Below are 18,052 nucleotides of genomic sequence, written 5' to 3' on the forward strand. Positions count from 1 at the left end.
GAAACCGGTCCCCGGTAGCTTGTCTCCTTTCTGGTGAAGAATTGGCTTGGTAGTTTAGTCTGCCCTGTTCCCATGATGCACTGGGCCAGGGACAGACTGATTTGCATATAGCCAGGTTCTGAGCTGGGATGGTGCAGTGAGATAAATAACGGTGATGGATCAAGCCCTGATCTTTGGACTGGGTAAGAGTGGTCTGCTTAATTCAGACACTCTGTTCATCACCACCCCCCTTTTCTGAATCGTACTCCTGTATGCAGCAGAACTGTTGCATCGTCTCCCCAAGAACTCAGAAACTTACGCAGCTCTTTGTTTCTCGACTCTTCCCATCTCTGCAGCTGTTTGGCCCTGTGAATTTTGATGTATTTACAGGTACTTTGTGTTGAATCCCGCATCCATAGTTTTCTATGGACCCAGTTACTTGAAACCTTTGAAAAGTCATATTCTTATTACATATATATTGGATATTTGTTGTGTTGGTCTTGTTGAGTTTAGATAAAGATACTTTATTTTTCCTAAACTTGTCTGGTGTCCATTTGTGGTGTTATCACTGTTTTACTGAGTGTTTTGAGTACAAATACTTTCTACCTTGCCTTTGGGATAATCCTGTCTGTTCGTGCCAAGCTACCCATGGGGTGAGCAGGAGTAAAGTGTGTCTCCCCCTTACCCTGACTAGAAGCATGGGTCTCGATTTGGACAAAGGTACCTAACTCTGCAAACTTGAGACACCCATTTCTAGCAACTTACCTGGCACAAGTGAGATGTGCTTGATTGTGAAAATAAGGAAGGACGTGTCTGATGGAATTTCCACCAAAAATAGGGTGACAGTACCACTAGATAAACATGTATTAGAGTTCCTAGATATACTTGAGCAAAGGCAAGGAGCTTCTTGAGGATTTTCTTTTTCATCAAGAAATATACATCTACAATATTCAAGCTGTGGCCTTATTATAATGTCATTAGCTTGACAAAGATATGAAAATCATTTTTATTGTTATGTTTTGTTATATTTTTCACAGTATTTCAACTCATTATCACTTTTGTTTCTCAAATTGTTACTCACAGTAGCAATCACTATCTTTTGTCTGAGGGTTCAATCATTGCTGAAATGTAATATGTTACTGATGGAAGGAGAAAAGAGTGAATATGTTGCTTGAATCTTATTCTGAACTTTATTTCTCAAATTGTGTACTAATCTTCCTTCTTTGTGCAGCCATACACTGTACATTTGAAATTGAGATTAATGCTTCAACAAAGGACCAAGTTCAAAGTTAATTAATCAGGCTCATATTTGGAAGAATTATAGGGAGTGCACGAGGCCAAGAAGAATGCTTTGACTTCAAGAACGGCAAAGCAGCCAAAAACTGCTCACTAAATTTTAATTTAATAAACTAACTGACTGGTCCATCTATCCTCAGCCCCGTTCCACTTCCAGCAAGAGAAATTGGATTTTTTCTTGATCTGATTTTTGCAAGAACCATATTTATTGGGGAATTGACTCCCTCTGGTGCCACTGCAGTTAATAAATGACTGCTCCTTTTAAAGCGGATCGCACACGTAGGTTTGAAATAAAAGATGTCCTTAAATATAAATCTCAGCTTTTTAAATGCAGATTTACACTGGGCAGGGTCCATTTTGAAGCACTCCAAATTTTTAAAGAACAGACATTTCAGATTTAGAAATAGACTGTGGTTTTTCTGAGCTCACTTTTTTTTTTTTAGAAAGAGAAGTGTTAATTTTTTAAAAGCAGGGACTTGAGGTATAAGATGTCTGGATAGCTACCTCTATTATTTTTCATGTAAGCAGTAAGTTGGACCTGGCCCTTTCTGCAGGGACAACTCAAAACATTTTGCATTCTCTCCACCTATTTTTACTAAATTAATTGTTGTTGGCCGGAGGACTTTTTGCACTTTACCGCTGCTAACCAGTGCATAGGTGCTTATGCTCTCTCCTTAAAATATGGTAATATTAGCTCATCCCAAATTGATATCTTTAATTTACTTGTGAGTTGCTAGGAAAGTGGAACTACATGTGCCCAGGACCTGTAAGTTAAATGCTGATAGTGAGCAGCTTGCAGCGCTGATTGTCCCACCCTCTTAAGTAGCCCAATAAACATGTTTCAGACCTGCCACTGCAGTCTGTGTGTTCAATTTCGAAACTGCCATTTCAACCTGTTAAAATAAAGCTTTTGCTAAGATGACGCCTTCCTTTTGAAGAAGTCACCCGTATGGTTGTTCCTTGAACGCCTAGAGGGCAGGATACAGTGTTTTTAAAAAGTTGGACATGCACTTTTAAGTTTTAAATGGCCTGGTAGTAAACAAACTCTTAAATTCATTTTACAATACTGCAAGGCCTACTTCTCTGCTAGACTATATTGAAATTACCTTATTACATTTTATAAGTGTAATTTCCAGATGGAAATAGGTAACCAGTCCATGTATGGTGTATCTGGAATCAAAATGTAAAATTCTAAATTATGGTGAAGTCATATTATAAATTACAATTCTGCAAATGGCATTTTTAAAATGTTCTGGACTTAGCCATTTGGAGCCCACAGTCTGTCTCTGGGTCACATGCCTGGGTGTATCTGACAGTTGGGATTTGTATATTATTCCTAAACAGCCACTCACAATGGGGAGCTTAGGTGTGACTAAATGGGCCATCATTGGCAGGATTGGAGTGAGGATTTGGGCACAACCCCACTAACACTGGAATAGGCTGTTTCCTGTCTGCACACAAAGGCCTCATACACCCTTTAGTTAGTCTGGAGCCAGGGTCAAGTTGTCACAGCACATGTGCACTTCAAAAGCGTGCCTCTAGAAACCTTTCCCAGACTTCAAAGGCACAACTGTGTATAGGTTCTGGATCTCAGACACCAACTTTTCAGTACACTTCTGGAACTGCGGATATTCTGACAGTAAAAAAGACTGCTGTGGTGCTGAAGGCCTGCTACCCTGCTGGACTGCACCCTGCTGAACTCCTGCCTTGCCGTGTGGCTGCTTTGCTGTGCTGACCTGCTGCCTGCTGTCCTACTGCCTGGCAGAGAAGGCGTGGACCTTCATGTCTTCAACCCACAACCCAGAGTGACTCCAAGAGTTAGTTGGCTGGCCTTCTGATCTGAAGCCTCAGTGTCATTAATGGCTTCCAACAACCATGCATCTGCACCAGGACTCTGCCGTCTGTGAGTCTACCCTGCCAAGTGGTGCCACCCCAGTCCTGGACCATCGGAAGTGGGTTTAAGATGTTTATCAGTCTCTGTGGATGCAGCAGAATTGACATGTTGCCTCTGTTGCGCCGAGCAAATCATATCAGAACTTACATATCTTCACTGCTGCATGTATTGTACCAAAGCGATACCAAAGGGGTGATGGTCGTAGCACTTGAGCAAATAAAACACTCACCACCAGTTAACTGATCTGGATTTAATCCATCACCATTCATTAGCTCAATACACTACCCCAGTTCAGACATGGCCATATGCGAATCAGTCTGACCCTATGCCTCATGGGAACTGTCCAGCCCGAACTGCCAAGCCATGTCTTCCCTGGACTGGAAACAAGCATCCTGGGACTGGTTTCAGGTTCATAACCCTCATCAGCCAGGCTATCTTGAATCCAGTGGAAAAGTGAAAAAGGGACCCACGTCTGGGCATACCCTGCCAACTTAGGGCGAACAAAGCGATACCAAAGGGGATGATGGACGGAGCGCTTGAGCAAATCAAACACTCACCCCAGTAACCTAATCTGGGTTTAATCCATCACCATTCTTTAGCTCACTCCACCACCCAAGAATGTATGACATTGTTCTGCATTCTGTCCATCAACTTTTGTTTTGCATTTGTCACCCCGAGTGGGACAGGTATGCTAAGACGTGAGTCCCGTGCTCCCCATGCCACTGAAATCAAGGTATCCTGGCTGGTGAGGGGTGAAAGCTCAAAACCGGTCCTAGGATGCTTGTTTCCAGTCCAGGGAGGACCTGGCTTGGCAGTTCGGGCTGGACTGTTCCCATGGGGCACAGGGTCAAGACTGGTTTGCATATGGCTGGGTTCAAACATGAACAGCATGGTGAGCAAAAAAAAGATGGATTTAGACCCAGATCTCTGTACTGGGTTGAATGTATGACATTTTTCTGCATTCTGTCCATCAACTGTTGTTTTGCATGTATTGGACCCATTATAAAAACCAGCATTGACCTTGCGGCTCTTCAGAACCTGCTGCATCACCCTGACTGTGCATCTCATCCTCAGTGCAGGCCCTCTTATCCCTCTTCAAAAGTAGCCTCCACAAAGATGCTGGACTCAGCATCATAACCTTGCAACTCTTCAGAACTGTAAATCTCCATGACAGCACAATATATCGTTGATGTGGAGTTTCGCATCGCAAGCTGCCATCAACGGGATCCTTGATTATGAAGCAGGCCCTAGCACTGCAGCCTTGTCGCAGCTCGGAATCACTACATCGCTTCAACTGGGGGACACATCTTCAACGTGGATATTTGCAATGCTCCGCAAACTCTGGTTTCGTACAAGTAAAATGTCCAACTAAATATAACGTCCCTGAAACCTGTGTTTTTTTCAAAGAATTTCTAATGTTTTTTAAATGCTAATTACTAACTTTAAAGTCCCTGAAACCGATGTTTTTTTCAGTGAATTTCAAAGGTTGTTTCAATGCTAATTTCTAACTATAACATCCCTAAAACCTATGGTTTTCAGTGAATATCAAAGGTTTTTAAATGATAATTTCGACTTATTCCTACAGAGGTAGGACATGTACAGAAAGAGGAAGAAAAGCGCAGAAAGAAGCAAAAGAAATGCAGAAAGTAGCAACAGAAGACCACAAAGACGAAGAAAAGTGCAGGAAGAAGCAAGACATGAGCAGAAATAACCAACAAAGGAGAAGAAAGAGGCAACAGAAATCCAAAAAGATGAAGAAAGGTACAGAAAGAAGCAAGAGATATGCAGAAAGAACCAATAGAGGTACAGAAACATACCTTGTTGCAAAGTCATCCTGTGCCCACAACTTTTTGCTGACTGGTACTGGCAATAACTGACTCTGACTAACCAGACCCGGAGCCAGTGGTATCCTGAAAGACACTTAGAATACTGTGAAAACACCTACATACACCAGGGTACACTATGTGTTGGGGTACTAATGTGATTGGCATGACCTCCCCTGTAAGGCCCAAGTAGATTATAAGACAGCAGGATTAAAACTACCTCTAAGTCACATGTGCAGAAAGAGGCAAGAGAAGTGCAGAAAGAAGCAACAGAGGTGCCAAAAGAGGCAAGAGAGGGGCAGAAACAGGCAAGGAAGATGCGGAAAGAGGGAACAGGGGTGCAAAAAGAGGCAAGAAGGATACAGAAATTTGCGAGAGAGGTATAGAAAGAAGAAAGAGCAGTGCAGAAAGAGGCGAGAGATGTGTAGAAAGAACCAAGAGAAGTGCAGAAAGAGGCAAGTGAGGTACGGAAAGAAGTAAGAGCAGTGGAAAAATAACCATGGCCGGAGCAAGTGCTATCCTGAAAGACACTTAGAATACAGTGAAAACACCTACATACACTAGGGTACATTATGGGTTGAGGTACCCCTTTGATTGGCATGACCTCTCCTGTAAGGCCCTAGTAGATAATAGGACAGGGGAATTAAAACTACCTCTAAATCACAGATGCATAAAGAGGCAAGAGAAGTGCATAAAAAAGCAACAGAGGTGCCGAAAGAGGCAAGAGAGGTGCAGAAACAGGCAAGAAAGGTGTAGAAAGAGGGAACAGGGGTGCGGAAAGAGGCAAGAAGGATACAAAAATTTGAAAGAGAGGAAAGAAAGAAGCAGTGCAGAAAGAGGCAAGAGATGTATAGAAAGAAGTAAGAGCAATGCAGAAATAACCAACAGAGATACAAAAATAGGCAAGAGGGGTGCACAAAGAGGCAAGAGTGGTAAAGAAAGAGGCAGGAGGTATGCAGAAAGAAGGAAGAGAAGTGCAGAAAGTAGCAACAGAGGTACAGAAAGAGGCAAGAGAGGTACAGAAACAGGCAGGGAAGGTGTAAAAAGAGGGAACAGCGGTGCAGAAAGAGGTAAGAGAGATGCAGAAAGAGAAAAGAGTGGTGCAGAAGGATGCAAGAGGTGTGCAGAAGGAAGGAAGTGAATTACAGAAAGAGGCAACAGAGGTGCAGAAAGATGCAAGAGAGGTACAGAAACAAGCAATAGAAGTGCAGAAAGAGACAGGAAAATTGCGGGAAGATGCAACAGAGGTGTGGAAAGAAGCAAGATAAGTGCAGAGAAAAGAGTGGTGCAGAAAGAGGCAAGAGGGGTGCAGAAGGAAGCAAGTGAATTACAGAAAGAGGCAACAGAGGTGTGGAAAGATGCAGGAGAGGTACAGAAACAAGCAAGAGAAGTGCATAAAGAGGCAAGAGTATTGCTGAAAGTAGCAACAGAGGTGTGGAAAAACACAAAATAAGGGCTAAGAAAAAGAGTGGTGCAAAAAAGAGGCAACAGGTTTGCAGAAGGAAGCATGTGAATTACAGATAGAGGCAACAAAGGTATGGAAAGATGCAAGTGAGGTAGAAGAAAGCATGTGAATTACAGATAGAGCCAACAAAGGTATAGAACGATGCAAGTGAGGTGCAGAAAGAGGCATACGGGGTACAGAAATGTGCAAGAGAGTAGCAGATAGAATCAAGAGCAGTGAAGAAAGTACCAACAGAGGTGCTGAAAGAGACACGAAGGATGTAGAACGAAGCAAGAGAAGTGCAGAAAGAGGTAGGAGAGGTGCACAAAGAGGCAAGAGAGGAACAGAAAGAAGCAGGAGAGGTGCAAAAAAATGTAAGAGAAGTGTAGAAAGAAGCAACAGAGTTGCTGAAAGAGGCTCAAAGGGTACTACAGAAAGGGGCTAGAAAAGTACAGAAAGAAACAACAGAGGTACAGAAAGAAGCAAGAGCAGTGCAGAAAGAACTAACAGAGGTGCAAACAGAGGCAAGAGGGGTACAGAAAGAGGTAGGAGAGGTGCACAAAGAGGCAAGACAGGTACAGAAAGAGGCAGTAGGGTGCAAAAAAGGAAGAGAAGTGCAGAAAGAATCAACAGAGGTGCTGAAAGAGGCTCAAAGGGTGCAGAAAGAGGCAAGAAAAGTGCAGAAAGAAGCAACAGAAGTACAGAAAGAGGTAAGAGAGGTGCAGAAACAGACAGGAAAGGTGCAGAAAAAGGGAACAGGGATACAACAAATGGCAAGAGAGATGCAGAAAGAGGAAACAGAGGTGCAGAATTAAGCAAGTGAGATGCGGAAAGAAGCAACAGAGGTACAGAAAGATGCAAGAGAAGTGCAGAAAGAGGAAAGAGAAATGCTAAAAAAAACAACAGAGGTATGGACAGAAGCAAGACAAGTGGAGAAAGAGGCAAGTGAGGTGCAGGAAGAAGCCCCCCTCCTGAGGCATGTATCTGCCCCGGGGACCCCATTCCCGGGGCATTGCTTCTTTTTTTATTTAATTGTTTTCCAGAGGGGGCTGAGTGGCCCCCTTCCCCTGGTCCAGTTCTGGCCCCGGGGCATGCCCAACTCTTTATTTTTTTTAGAGGGAGGGGGCCCGCGTGGCCCCACTTCTGGGCCATTTTTGGCCCCTGGGATCCCATCCCCCGGGCCATGCCCAATTCCTTTTGATTTTTATTTTTTTAAGGGATGTGGGCTGAAGGACACAAGTGGGCTTCATCTTTCGAGCAGCAGTGCACCAGAGAGTGGTGTAAAAAGGGGGCCTGGCCTCAGACCACTCTCAGCAATCCAGCTGTGTGAGGCTTACTGGAGGTACCTGGTGGGCTAATTGGAACCCAGAGACCTTCAAGAAAAAAGGGGACTTCATCCAGCAACCAAGAGCATGCTAGGAGTTGTGTTTGCAGAGTGGTGGACAAAGGGTACATGGCATGTGTTCACCTATCAGTAATCCTACTATCTGGGACATGCTGGAGGTATCAGGTAGGCTAGTTGGCCCCTAAGGATCCCAGCAGTGAAGGGGACTTTAATCCCAATCCAAGAGCACGCTAGGAAGTGAGTTTGCAGGGTGGTGGGGAAAGGAGGCATTGCCTGCAATGACAACTTAGCAATCCCACTGTGTGGGACTTCCTAGATGTAATAGGAGGGGTAGTTGGCCAGGGATGTCCTTTGGGGCCAACTACCTGTCCTATTACCTCCACTAAGTCCCACACAGTAAGATTCCTAAGAGGTCTTCGGAGGCCATATCCCCCCTTTCTCCACCACTCTGCAAACGCACCTCCTGGCACAGTACTGGTTGGGGGATGAAGTCCACTTAACTCCTGAGGGACTTTGGGGGATACGAAGCCCTCGTGGTACCGCCTGTATGTCCTACACAGTGGAATTCCTGAATGCTGGTCGGAGGCCCAGCCCCCTTTCTGCACAACTCTGCAACAGCGACTACCATGTTAAAGAAGCATTTGTAATGCAATAGGTCTCAAATTTGTGAGAGTTAGAGCTATTGGCATTGTAAATGAAAAAGATTTTTACTAATGTTTTGGTGTAGAGTGGATGTACGTTGTGTGTAGTGGAATTATGTGGTATTTTGTGTAGTAAAATTATGTGCATAGAAAGTATGCGGTATTTAGTGTATAGGAATTATGTAGAGTGGGATTATGTGATTTGGAGAAAATTATGTGGTATTGTAGTCTGTGTAGTGGAGTGGTAACCTCAGGTTTAGTCTTCCTCGTTTCCACAGAAGCTAAACTATAAACTCAATGAGACACAAAAAAAGAAGGAAGCACTGAGGAGCACTTCTTGACCTAGTCAGATGTATGAGCCGGGCCACTGGAATTATGTAACTGTTCGGTAATTTTCCACATTTGCCAAATATTCCATCATCTGCTGCCTAATCTGCAAATTTAAACAAAAAAGCCTTGTTTCTTGCTCAAACGGCTCAAATGTTCCCAAAAAGGCAGTGTCATGTGTTACAGTGTGGTGGAAGGCCCTTTGCAAAGCTGGAATGGTCACGTGTTACTTATTGCTAATTGTGGGTGTTACATTGGTACTAATGGTGCAAAACTTCTCTTCTTTCTGCACCTCTCTTGCCTCTTTCTGCGTTTCTCTTGCTTCTTTCTGTACCTTTCTTGCTCTTTCTGCACCTCACTGTCATCTTTCTGGACTTCTCTTGCTTCTGTCTATACCTCTCTTGCCTCTTTCTGCTCCTCTCTTGCCTCTTTGTGCATTTTTCTTGCCTGTTTCTGCACTTCCCTGCCTCTTTCTGTACCTCTCTTGCCTCTTTATGCACCTCATTTGCCTCTTTCTGCACCTCACTCTTTTCCTTCTGCACCTCTCTTGCCTCTTTCTGCACTCTTCTTGCCTTTTTATACACTTCTCGAGCCTCTTTATGTACCTCTCTTACCTCTTTCTGTACTTCAAGTGCCTCTTTCTGCGCTTCTCTTGCCTCTTTCTATACCTCTCTTTCCTCTTTATGCACCTCACTTGCCACTTTCTGCTCTTCTGTTGCTGGTTTCTGAACCTCACTCTCTTCTTTCTGTACCTCTCTTGCTTCTTTATGCGTCTCTGTTGCTTCTTTCTGCAACTCTGTTGCTTTTTTCTGCACTTCTCTTTTCTCTTTCTGCACACTTCTAGTCTCTTTCAGCACCTCTGTTGCTTCTTTCTGCACTTGTCTTCCTTCTTTCTGCACTCCTCTTGCCTCTTTCTGTACCCCTCTTGACTCTCTGAGTACCTCTCCTATCTCTTTCTTCACCCCTCTTGCCTCTTTCTGCATCTCTGTTGGTTCTTTCTGCACTGCTCTTGTTTATTTCTGTACCTCTTTTGCAAATGTCTGTATCCCTCTTGGCTGTTTCTTCACCCCTGTTCCCTCTTTGTGCACCTCTCTTGCCTCTTTCTGTACCTCTGTTGCTTCTTTCTGCGCTTCTCTTGCCTCTTTCTGCTCATCTTGCCTTTTTCAACATGTCTGTTGCTTCTTTCTGCACTTCTCTTGCTACCTTCTGCACCCCTCTTGCCTCTTTCTGTACATCTCTTGCCTTTTTCTGCAGTTCTCTTTGCTCTTTCTGCACCTCTGTTGCTTCTTTCTGAACTTCTCCTGCCTCTTTCTGTACCCCTCTTTCCTCTTTCTGCATCTCCGTTAGTTCTTTCTGCACTGCTCTAGCTTCTTTTTGCACCTCTTTTGCAAATGTCTGTATCCCTCTTGCCTATTTCTGCACCCCGTTCCCTCTTTCTACACCTTTCCTGCCTGTTTCTTTACCTCTCTTGTCTCTTTCTACACATCTGTTTCTTCTCTCTGTACTTCTCTTGCGTCTTTCTGCACCCTACTTGCCTCTTTCAGTACCCCCTTGCCTCTTTGTGCACCTCTCCTTTCTCTTGCTGCACCTCTTTTGCCTTTTTCTGCTGTTCGCTTGCCTCCTTATGCATCTCTATTGCTTCTTTCCGCACTTCTCTTGCCTCTTTCTTTACCTCTCTTGCCTCTTTCTGCACCTCTATTGGTTTATTTGCACTGCTCTTGCTACTTTCTGCACCTTTGTTGCGAATGTATGCCTCCCTCTTAATTCTTTCAGCACCCTTCTTCCTTCTTTTTGCACCTCTCTTGCTTCTATATGCACATCTGTTCCCTCTTTCTGCACCCCTTTAGCCTCTTTCTGCAACTCTCTTGCCTCTTTCTGCTGTTCCTTTGCTTCCTTCTGCACCTAGTTTGCTTCTTTCTATACTTCTCTTGCTTCTTTCTGTACCTCTCTTGCTTCTTTCTGCACCCATCTTGCCTATTTTTGCACCCCTCCTCCCTCTTTCTGTGCCTCCCTTGCCTCTTTCTGTGCCTCTGTTGCTTCTTTCTGCATTTCTTTTGCCTCTTTCTGCATCTCTCTTGCTTCTTTATGCACCCCTGTTGTCTCTTTCTCGTCTTCCCTCTTTCTGTACCTGTCTTTCTGCACTTCTCTTGTTTCTTTCTGTACCTCTCTTGCTTCTTTCTGTACCCTTCTTCCCTTTTTACATCCCTCTTGCTTCTTTCTGCAGTTCTCTTGCCATTATCAGCATTTCTCTTGCCTCTTTCTGTACCTCACTTGTCTCTTGCTGCACTTGTCTTGCTTCTTTCTACAACTCTGTTGCTTCTTTCCGCAATTCTCTTGCCTCTTTTGGCACTTCTCTAGCTTGTTTCTGCTCCTCTCCTGTGTCTTTCTGCACCTCGGTTGCCTCTTTCTTTACCACACCTGCTTCTTTCGGCACCCCTCTTGCCTCTTTCTTTACCCCTATTCTGTCTTTCTTTACATTTCTTACCTGTTTTAGCTCCTCTCCTGCCTCTTTCTGTACCTCTGTTGCTTCTTTATGCACTTATATTTTTGCCCCCTCCTATCTCTTTCTGTACCCATCTTGCCTATCTGTACACCTCTCCTGCCTCTTTCTGTACCCCTCTTGCCTCTTTTTGCACCTCTGTTGGTTCTTTCTGTACTTCTCTTCCTACTTTCTTCACTGCTCTTGCTTCTTTCTGCACCTCTCTTGCATATTTCTGTATCCAGCTTATCTCTTTCGGCACCGCGTTCCCTTTTTCTGTAATTTTCTTGCTTGTTTATGCACCTCTCTTACCTCTTTCTGTACCCCTGTTGCTTTTTTCTGCACTTCTCTCGCCTCTTTCTGTACCCCTCTTGCCTCTTCAAGCACCACTATTTCTTCTTTCTGCACGTCTCTTGCTTCTTTCTGTACCCCTCTTCCCTCTTTCTGTACCCCTTTTGCCTCTTTGTGCACCTCTCCTGCCACTTTGTGCACATCTCTTGCCTTTTCTGCAGATCTTTTGCATCTTTATGCACCTCTTTTGTTTCTTTCTGTACTTTTCTTGCCTCTTTCTCTACCCCTCTTGCCTCTTTCTGTACCTCCGTTGGTTCTCTCTGCACTGCTCTTGCTTCTTTTTGTACCTTTGTTGCAAATGTCTTCATCCCTCTAGCCTATTTCTGTACTCCTCTTCCCTCTTTCTGTACCTCTCTTGCCTCTGTCTGCACACATGTTCCCTCTTTCTGCACCCATTTTGCCAATTTTGTCAGTGCTGGTCGCTCTACCCGCCGCGTGGCCCCTCCAGGAAGTCACCGGTTCCCTGCTGCTGCCGCTCGCATCGCTGCCCTGATTGTGCCCACACTGTGGTCTGTACTATCGCCCTGATTTGTTTTAATTGTATTGTGCTGCTGTCCTGATTGTCCTGTTCAGCCTGCCCCGTGTACTGCCCTGCCCCCGTTCGCCGTAGTCTTGCCCTGTTCGTATTGTGCCCTGTTGGTATTGTCTCTGTTCTGTTGCCCTAGCGCTTCCGTCCCTGCTGCTGCCCACCCCCTCCCTGCCGCTGCTCCCCCGCGGCCCCGCCCCCACTCCTGCCGGTTCCCTCGACCCTCCCCACTGGCCACCCCGCTCCCACCTCTCAGCTGCTCCTCCCTCCCGCGGATTACTTAAGGAAGAGACCGGGCGACGGGAGCTGTGACCCAGTCTGACCTTGTCAGTGCTGGTCGCTCTACCCGCCGTGCGGCCCCTCCAGGAAGTCACCGGTTCCCTGCTGCTGCCGCCGCCGCTCGCATCGCTGCCCTGATTGTGCCCCCACTGTGGTCTGTACTATCGCCCTGATTTGTTTTAATTGTATTGTGCTGTTGTCCTGATTGTCCTGTTCAGCCTGCTCCGTGTACTGCCCTGCCCCCGTTCGCCGTAGTCTTGCCCTGTTGGTATTGTGCCCTGTTGGTATTGTCTCTGTTATGTTGCCCTAGCGCTTCCGTCCCCGCTTCTGCCCACCTCGCTCCCTGCCGCTGCTCCCCCACGGCCCGCCCCCACTCCTGCCGGTTCCCTCGACCCTCCCCACTCGCCACCCCGCTCCCACCTCCCAGCTGCTCCTCCCTCGCTCCGCCCCTCCCACTACGCCATTTATGGCAGAGTCCACGCATACGCGCAGCGTGCACGTGCAGCGGGCGCGCCGATTGTGTGCCGAAGGCACGCCAAAGGTAAGCCCGTCTGCGCCCGTCCGCGCCTGGCCCGCGCCCAGCACCATACCCCCTGGCCCCCGAGGACGCCAGCCCTCCCGACAGACCTACAACTACGCCACCCTCATCGCACTCAACACCGGCCGTACCCCCGGCTGCCACCGAGCCACCCCAGGACGCACCCACGGACCCTTCACCTGCCAAGCCTGCAAGTCTCCTGCATCCGGACCAGCACCGCACCCACAGAGAAGAGCACCAGCAGCAACCACCTGAAGTGCATCCTGCTCAACACCCGCTCCGTCCACAGACACGCCGTATAACTCTGGAACCTCCTCAACACCACAGCTCCAGACGTTGCATTTCTCACGGAAACCTGGATGAATGCCTCCTCAGCGCCAGACATCGCCATTGCCATCCCGGACAGATACAAGATCACCCGGAGGGACCGCGCCAACCAGATGGGAGGAGGTATTGCCATCGTCCACAAGAACACCATCCGCATCACAACCAACTCCGACGACACCCTCACAGCCGCCAAACACCTACACTTCCAGATCCACACCGACCCCAAGACCACCCTCAGAGGCACCCTCATCTACAGACCCCCGGGACCACGCACACAATTCAGCGCAGGGGCCACTCAAAAACACCACCAACTGATCCACGCCACCAAGAAAACCGTATTCAAGGAACGACTGGACAACAACGCCCACAACAGCAAGGAACTCTTCAACATCGTCAAAGAGCTCTCCAACCCCAGCGCCGGAAACAACAACATCACCCCATCGCAAGAACTCTGCAACTCGCTCGCCTCGTTCTTCCACAGCAAGATCGCAGACATACATAACAGCTTCAGCACACAGCTGACGCACCCTATGACCGCACCAGCGCCCCCCACCACCACCCTCCACGCCTGGATCCCGATCAACACCGAAGACACCATACGCACGATGAACTCCATCCACTCCGGATCACCAACAGACCCCTGCCCTCACCACGTCTTCAACAAGGCGGACTCCGCCATCGCTCCCCATCTACAACGCCTCCTTCGACCCCGCAACCTTCCCAGAGAGCTGGAAGCATGCCGAACTCAGCGCCCTACTGTGGAAACCATCAGCGGACCCCACCGACCTCAAAAACTACCGCCCCATCTCGCTCCTCCCGTTTCCGGCCAAAGTCATCGAGAAGACCGGCAACAGACAGCTAGACGCCTTCCTCGAGACGAATGGATCACTCGACCACTCGCAGTTCGGCTTCCGGGCCAACCACAGTACCGAGACTGCCCTCATCGCAGCCACCGACGACATCTGAACCCTGCTCGACAACGGGGAAACAGCGGCCCTCATCCTCTTGGACCTCTCCGCGGCGTTCGACACGGTCTGCCACCGCACCCTAGTGCAGCGCCTCAACAACATCGGAATCCAGGAGAAGGCACTGGAATGGATCATCTCCTTCCTCGCCGGAAGGACACAGAGAGTCCGCCTCTCCCCGTTCAGATCAGAAGCCACCGAAGTCATCTGCAGCGTACCACAAGGATCTTCACTCAGCCCCACGCTGTTCAACATCTACATGAGCCCCCTCGCGGCCATCACACGCCAACACAACCTCAACATCATCTCCTACGCCGACGACACCCATCTGATCCTCTCCCTCACCAACGACCCCACCACCGCCAGAACCAACCTACACGAAGGGATGAAAGACGTAGCCGAGTGGATGATGAACAGCCGCCTGACAGTGAACACAGATAAGACGGAAGTCCTCATCCTGGGATCGTCACCCTCCGCCTGGGACGACTCCTGGTGGCCCGCTGCCCTGGGCAGCGCACCCAAACCAACAGACCACGCACGCAACCTGGGCTTCATCCTGGACTCCTCCCTCTCCATGACCAGACAAGTCAACGCCATCTCCTCGTCATGCTTCAACATCCTACGCATGCTACGTAAGATCTTCCGGTGGATCCCCACCGAAACCAGGAAGACGGTCACCCAGGCCCTCGTCACCAGCCGACTGGACTACGGCAACTCCCTCTGCGCCGGAACCACCGCAAAACTCCAGAAAAGACTCCAGCGCATTCAGAACGCCTCAGCACGACTCATCCTGGACATCCCCCGACACAACCACATCTCCGCACACCTGAGAAACCTGCACTGGCTCCCCGTCAACAAGAGAATCACGTTCCGACTCCTCACCCACGCACACAAAGCTCTCCACAACCAAGGCCCAAGATACCTCAACGACCGCCTGAACTTCTACACTCCCACCCGCCGGCTTCGATCGACCAGCCACGCCCTCGCCTCCGTCCCCCGCATCTGAAGAGCCACAACGGGAGGAAGATCCTTCTCCTACCTGGCCGCCAAGATGTGGAACTCCCTCCCCACCCACCTCCGCCTGACCCAAGACCACCTCGCCTTCAGGAAGCAACTCAAGACCTGGCTGTTCGAGCAGTAGCGGACCCCCCTACCCCAAGCGCCTTGAGACCCTCCGGGTGAGTAGCGCGCTATACAAATGCTTGATTGATTGATTTTGCCTGTTTCCGCAACTCTCTTGCCTCTTTCTGCAGTCCCTTGCCTCCTTCTGCACTCCACTTGCCTCTTTCTGCACTTCTCTTGCTTCTTACTACACCATTCTTCCTTTTTCTGAACTTCTCTTGTCTCCTTCTTCACCTCTCCTGACTCTTTCTGTACCCCTCTTTCCTATTTTTACAACTCTGTTGGTTCTTTCAGAATCCCGCTTTCTTCTTTCTGCACCTCTTCTGCAAATGTATGCATCCCTTATACCTCTTTCTGCACCCCTCTTCCCTATTTCTCCACCTCTCTTTCTTCTTACTGTACTTCTCTTGCTACTTTCTTCACTGCTCTTGCTTCTTTCTGCACCTCTCTTGCATATTTAGGTTCCCTTCTGCCTCTTTCTACACCCCTTTTCTCCTTTTCTGTAACTTTCTTGCTTGTTTCTGAACCTCGCTGGCCTCTTTCTGTACCACTGTTGCTTCTTTTTGCACTTATCTTGCCTCTTTCTGCACCCTTCGTGCTTCTTTCAGCACCTCTGTTGCTTCTTTCTGAACATTTCTTTGTTCTTTCGGTACCCCTCCTGCCTATTTCTGTACCCCTTTTGCCTCTTTATGTACCTCCCCTACCTCTTTCTGCACATCTCTTGCCTCTTTTTTACCTCTGTTTTTTAGTGAATTTATATAATATATATATATGTGTGTGGGTGTGTATATTCACTGAAAAAAACATAGGTTTCATGGACATTATAGTTTGAAATTAGCATTTAAAAAACTAAAGAGTTTCACTGAAAAAATCAGAGGTTTCAGGGACATTATAGTTAGGAATTAGCATTTCAAAAACCTTTGAAAATCACTGAAAAACCATAGGCTTTAGGGACTCTATTGTTAGAAATTAGCATTTAAAGGACCTGAGAAATTCACTGAAAAAACAGAGGTTGTAGGGAAGTTATAGTTATTTGGACATTTCACTCGTTCAAAACCAGAGAAATTCGGCTGTTATAGTTAGGTGTGCAAATCCATTATATTGTTTAAAAGTATATGTATATAACTTTATTATATATATTATACCAAACATTTATATACACAATTGTGAGTATCGTATATGTGTAACTGGTATAAAGATATATTATTGTTACATTTTTTGGGGGGGGGAATCTCATTGGGTGCGCACCGGTTGCGCGTCAGATGCGCGAATACCAAATGACTTCAAAAGAAAGGATTTCATTACTTATTCTAGTGCTTGCAGGACCCCAGTCAAATTTTTCATTTTTCCAACAACATCTACAGAGACACAGCTCTTGTATTTTCTGCTCTTCTTTTCTGCATTTTTTGGTGTTACATCAACAAAAAATGGCTTCTTTAAATCCAGCTCTACAGCTTCCTCCAGAAGAAGAAAAGGGTTTGGAAGAACCAGTAAAGCAGAGGTACGAGAGCATCGTATGGGCCTTTTTTCAATATCTGCTGGTGAGAAGAAGGTCAACGTACGCAAGGTGACGTGCACTATCCGCCACAAGGATCAGAAAAAAAATACTTGGGTGGAACACCTTCGATGCTTAAACACGTGCAACCAATGCATCACAGCGTCTTGCATGTGAACATATCATTGTGACCTTCAAAAACATGACAAGCTGACCAAGTTGCAGGCTCTAGCACCTCATCAGGTTCTTCCACTACTCAAAAAACCATTATCGTATCTGAATTCGCTGGACTGGAGAAGAGTTGCATTAAATGTAAAAAAGGTCTTTGCTATTGAGAGCAATTGGTGGATGCTATTGTGGTTGTTGCTAAAACTACCATTGTTAATTTTTTATTTTCGCAATTACTTTTTAATTGCAATCAATCAATCAATCAATCATATTATTTGTAAAGCGCCCTACTCACCCGTGAGGGTCTCAAGGCGATGAGGTGGGGAATGCTGCAAAATGTTTCAAACATTTTCTCCGTTCATTATGTTGATTTTTTCATAATAAAATGATATTCCTATTTATTTTCATGTTCAACTTTTCGCATGAGTAATCAATGTAAAGTAATCCCTTTAATGTTGTGTGCTGCTAATCCAGTTGGAGCTATACAACACAAGATAAATGTGATTCATTAGTTGTGTGTAGATAACTGGTCAAAACTTTAATTAGGAAACTATTTCCTATTCCAGCTTGACTACTGATGTAGATTCGAATAGGTTTAAATTATGTGCATTGGCATTCTTTTTTTATGCAGTAAACCATGCTGTACCTTTTGTGTAGGCCTGGGCGAAATTTGCAAAGTCACGCAATGCAAAGCTCCGCAAAACCGTAAAAAATCTCAGCGAGCAGGTGGAAATCACACGGACACGCAGAATTGTTTGCCCCACCTGTTCATGATGTGTTTTTGCGTGCTCGCGGGGAAATATGTTGCTAACTTGCCCATACGGTCGCTAATGGGCACAGCCATCTTGTTTTTCACTTGTCACTCCCGTTCGCGATGCCTATTACCTGTTCCGGGTCACGTATTGCATTCTACTGCCGGTTCGCAATGAGTATTTCCTGTTCGGGAACGCACATTACGTGTTTGTGACGATTTTTGCGTGTTCGGGGGAAATATCGCGTGAACTTGCCAACGCGGTCGCGGCCATTTTGGTTTTCACACTATTGCTATGGCTC

This window comes from Lissotriton vulgaris, chromosome 9 (assembly GCF_964263255.1).
Source record: "Lissotriton vulgaris chromosome 9, aLisVul1.2, whole genome shotgun sequence".
NCBI classification, from domain to species: Eukaryota; Metazoa; Chordata; class Amphibia; order Caudata; family Salamandridae; genus Lissotriton; species Lissotriton vulgaris.